The sequence below is a fragment of the Poecilia latipinna genome, unplaced genomic scaffold (genome assembly GCF_001443285.1).
Source record: "Poecilia latipinna isolate Pla-1442-1.1 unplaced genomic scaffold, P_latipinna-1.0 Scaffold1034, whole genome shotgun sequence".
Lineage (NCBI taxonomy): Eukaryota > Metazoa > Chordata > Actinopteri > Cyprinodontiformes > Poeciliidae > Poecilia > Poecilia latipinna.
The window spans coordinates 197998-202910 of NW_015113650.1; the positions used below are offsets into that span (position 1 = coordinate 197998).

At 41.3% G+C, this 4913-nt stretch overlaps 2 long non-coding RNA genes across 2 annotated transcripts in view; one reads left to right on the forward strand and one right to left on the reverse strand.

Moving 5' to 3' along the window:
- The first annotated feature begins 1337 nt into the window (after positions 1–1337).
- LOC106958971 (uncharacterized) overlaps positions 1338–4913 on the forward strand; it is a 10261-nt gene continuing 6685 nt past the window's right edge. The window contains exons 1-2 of the long non-coding RNA XR_001427262.1: positions 1338–1687; positions 1944–2090. This is a non-coding gene — a long non-coding RNA (uncharacterized LOC106958971). The remainder of the gene's footprint in view (positions 1688–1943; positions 2091–4913) is intronic.
- On the reverse strand, positions 3631–4272 carry LOC106958970 (uncharacterized). Its single transcript, XR_001427261.1, has 2 exons — positions 4171–4272; positions 3631–3710 (listed from the first exon to the last, which is right to left on the reverse strand). It is a non-coding gene; the product is annotated as an uncharacterized LOC106958970 (long non-coding RNA).

Genomic DNA, 4913 nt, shown 5'->3' on the forward strand with positions numbered 1-4913 from the left:
ATCGTTTATCATCAACTTGTTTTCAGACTAATCAGATGAACACAGATACAAAACCATGACATTTACCTTATGTCCAAGTAAAATATGTTATTTCACTAATGGAATTTATTAACTCGTGTTATTTGTTTTCATTGAAACTAATTACAATTTACAAATTGTAATTAGTTATAAAATGGTACATTTTATAACTAATTACAATAACTACAGTTTATAATTAGCAATTTATAAAATGATAAATATCACTAAAACATTTGACTCATGGAGTTAATCTAAGCAATGGATGTTATTATAAACACATTATTACTATTAAATGTTAAAACATCACCTTCATGTGTAAACTCAGAATAAGCTTTAAGCTCATTCAGGTGTGTTAAAGCAATGATGTAGAACAATCTGCTGTGTGAGATTAAAGTTAACATTTAATTAAAAATTAGTCTCAGCGCCCCCTGCAGGATGAAGCTGCAGGATCAACCTGTGGCTGCAGCGGCTCACTGCAGTCCAGCGATCAGAGGCAGCAGGACCAGCAGGCCCACTGGCAGGACGACGTTGGGTCTCAGGCCGTCTCCTCCGTGGCTGGTCTTGGCTGCAGAGAGGAGCCAGCAGACGGGACAGGTTTACATCCAAACACTGGAAACGCTGATGTGACTGAAGCAGAGGACAGACTCAGCTCTGAAACAGAGACTTCCTGCTCCGTCCTCAGCTTCCTGTCCAGATCAGCCACACATTTCATCCACAGGAACAAAATCAGCTCCCATCAGTTACAGCAGTAACCTGTCTGTTCTGAATATTTACAGAATATTATAAAAATACTCCAGCACTGAATGATTTCTGTACTTAGGATCACTTACCAGAATATCTCTAAGATATTATATTTTACATTTGTTGTTGGCTCACTAATTTGAGCACCTTTTGTTGATTTATTTTTTGTTCTTTAATAAAGTTATGAACGTTTTAAGCCAATCAGAGGAGGACCTGCTGGTCTCAGCCTCCTGGCGGTTTTCAGTTTGTCTCCTAAAGCACGAACAGTTCAGAAACAATATGAAATGGGAAAAAAGTTATTAATTAACTGATTAAGTCGTGTTTTAGATTTTCTTGAAAAACTAATCAGTCTCGGCTGATTAGTGGGTGAACTCACTGCTGCACAGTGAACCCGTTTTTCACAGCAGACAGCCGCTCCCCTCTCTTGCAGGTACTGCGTACCCCCGCTAAATCTTTTAGGGGTACGCAGTACCCTGCCGTACCCGCCTACTTTCACCCCTGGTTCTGATACATAAAGACTGACCTTCCACTGTCAGCACAACGACGCTGACTGGGTCACTTTTCAGAGAGGAGCGGGCGCCGGTGCCTGTTGCGCCTGTGCCTGTCGCCCCGGTGCCTGTCGCGCCTGCTCCCAGCTCAGCTCTGCACTCATACTTTCCGGCGTCTTTCTTCACCACTTTCTTCAGCACCAGAGACAGGTCTCCTTTCTCTGCGTTTAGCAGAGACGTGCGGCCCTTATAGGCTTCCAGCTGACGTGCATCCACCTTCTTGTCCTTGTAGAGAAGAACCGGCGCCGAGGTCTGGTCGGGTCTGCTCCACTCTGCCTGGACAACAGCTTTGTCCCCAGCAGTTTTACAGGGCAGAATGACGTCTGCTCCAGCTTTAGCTTTGTTTGGGACCGGATCTGCAGGAGGAGAACAACACAGAGGTCAGAGGTCACACCTCCAAGCATTAATTAATGATGTACTTTCTGAAACTGGCCTGATACCATAACAAATAGCATCAATAACATGTTGGTGGTGTGGCTGTGTTTTTGGGGATTTTGCAAACAATTATTTTATTTATCAAGTACTCAACGAAAAAGTTTGATCAAGTAAAATATTGGTAATTGCTGCCATAACATCAGTATTAAAATTGGATATCAACATCGGCTCAAATTTTCATGTTTGTGCTTCCCTACAAAGAAAAGACCCTCATTGGCTGATCGGACGCAGGAAATATGGCGGCCATCTTGGAGAGGTCGTCTATCCTACTTGGCTAAACCAAAACAGCAGAAGAAGTCAGATATGTTTGTTCGGATTGACAGACTGTTGGCGTGAGACATTTCACAAGTAAGATGGACATATTACCGTTTATATTTTGTGATTAGAATATTACTATATTGTATTTATGTCCAGTGGCAAAGTAAAGCTAATATTAGCTATAGTGCTGCTCGGTGTAACATGGGGGTTCAGCCTGCACTATGAAGGCCAACCAAGGTTTTGACCATCTTAAAAAGTTTTAATTATTTCCTGGCATTGATTCAGATTATCTGACACAAGAGCCGACCTTAGAAATAAAACATTATATGTTATTACAAATATACTATATAACATTCATCATCGGTTTACTCGGGTGGCAAAGACTATTATTTATATCTAATTCTTTCACTCTATAAAATGTAAGATACCTCAAAAAGCTCCGGTTTTAATTTTGAAGGTTTCCTAGAGACAATATGAGGAAGAAGTGGGGAATGTCTTTAAGAAGAGACGGATTCACTGCACAGGATGAATCTCAGATGCTGAATTTTTATTATTATTATAAAGTTTATTTGATAGGGACAGACACACATCGACATAGACCAGAGGTTCCCAAACTGTGGGGTGCGTCCCATAGAGGGAGCGCCGTGCCATTGCAGAGGGGGCGTGGGAAGCCATCCATTTTCTTTACACCCTTGTCCCTTAGAGGGATCGGGAGGGGTGCTGGTGCCTCTCCAGCTAACGTTCAGGGCGAGAGGCGGGGTCACCCTGGACAGGTCGCCAGTCTGTGCAGGGCAACACACCTGTGCGGCAGCGAAGGAGAGCTGCTGCTGCTGTGCAGAGCTACACAGGTGTGTTAGAATCACGGCAGCAAACCAGCAAAATGCAAAGAACTTTTCACAGTTTTTCCCCCAAACTAACCGACTGTTTAGTAAAGCTGGTGGATGCAGGTAAAGTTAGCTAAAAGATGACGAGCTAATATCAATACAGCACCTTATGCGCCACTTTCATTTTCAACATGAAAGTGGCGCATTAAGGCTGGGGTTCATTTCCGGTTCGTCGGAAATGAATAAACAGGAAATTCTTTGCAGATATCAGAAGCAGTCTTATAATTTATGAAGTTTTGCTATCTCCGCATTTCCAACATTGTCGAGCTCTTTCTAATTTGTGGCATTTACTGACAATTTTGTGCAGGAAACATAAAATTCTGCAGGCAACTGTTTGGACACCACAAAGGGGCTTCCACGTCATTCTTAATTCAGATATCTAAAATTGTAATTTTGACTAGTCATAATTGTGTTGAAGATATCTTAAATCGTAATTACGGATATGTGTCCCGTCAAATGACAGATCCAGTGACGTCATTTGACTAGTCAAAATGCATTTTTAGATATCTGGAATGTAATTACGGATTGTCAGACGAAACCGAATTTATGTTAAAACGGCTTGCGCCTGCCAAACAGACCGACCGGTCCAAGATGGCGGCCCTAAGTGACGTCAGCGACAACCGGCAAGAGCGTTTCTATGGGAACAGCTGAATCTCACCTGGAGCAGTGACAAACTCCCAGAAGACCACAGACAGCAGGAACAGAGACGCCGTCAGAAAAGAAACCATGTCCTCGTTGCGTCGCTCTCTCCGTCTAAAATTTAGATTCCTGCGACGTTTCTAAGTAGAAAATATCTCCAAGAAACACCAAAAAACCTGAAGTTTAACTGAAAACACAGCAGTCAGTTAGAATTGCGGAGAAAGTATGATAAATAAAGTAAACGACAGTGACCTGCACAGGCGGGAAAATGTGGAGGTGGAGCTAGCTTAGGGCTCCTGCTTCTTCTTCCTTTTTAACTTTTAGGTTTTGTTTGCAGTTTAGCAAAAACACTTTAGCAGCGCATTACCGCCACAGGTTATTTGGTAACCGAAATACAACGGAACATTTTTATAACTGAAATACAACAGAAGGAAAAAATACATAATTGTCCAGTACGTTCATCTCAATTCTACACTGAGAAGGTCTTTATAACTGAAATGTAACGGAAGAAAATATACATTAACAGCCGATACGCATATATTAATGGTACACTCAAATATTATGTACAAATATATGGATCAAAGAAAACACAACAGCCGCACGTATTTCTGAGTCATCTTAAAACATAAATACTTACAAAGACAAACGTTTTCCAAGCTACGAATCGTATAATGTACGTTCAATGTTCACAACCCGTTTACTTTCTGCTGACCAAACTACTGTTGACAAGGTTACTGAGAGAAGGACATCAAAGATAGTTTGGTCCTAAGAACGCTCACTCGGTCATGTTTCTAAAAGTACAACACATTTTACGGTTATTTGTGTAATTACAAGACTTTGCAGGACATCGTGTTATTGTAGACTTAATAGGTAACATTATAATTACATTATTTTATGAATGATAGGTTTTGTGGGTGGTAGGTCTGAGGCATGAAGCTCCAGAGCTGAAAGTAAGACCCAATATTATGCCATTCGGTCAAGTACTGCAGGGATTGAGGGGTGAAAGTGAAGACAATTCTAGGGGCCCTGACCAGCAGGGGGCCCTCCACAATTTAATTATTTGTATTTTGTTCATAGAAATAAAATTTAAAAAAAAAAATCGGGATCCTGTCAAATACAAAATTAATCATATTGTATTTTCAAAGATTGTTTTTAACAGTAAACATTTAATGTTACTACTCCCAGACTAAAAAACACACATCCGTTTTTGCCCTGAACCCCCCTGGATCTGCATGAAATGGTTCGTTCCTGCTTGGAGCGCTTAACAGTGACTATGCAGCTACAGTCGGTAGAAGCTGCACCTGAGTTCAGCGGTGACTGTGGCGGTTACTATGCTGCTCAGAAAAGTAATAAAATCAGGTTTTCAAAAATAAGAGAGAGAGAGAGAGAG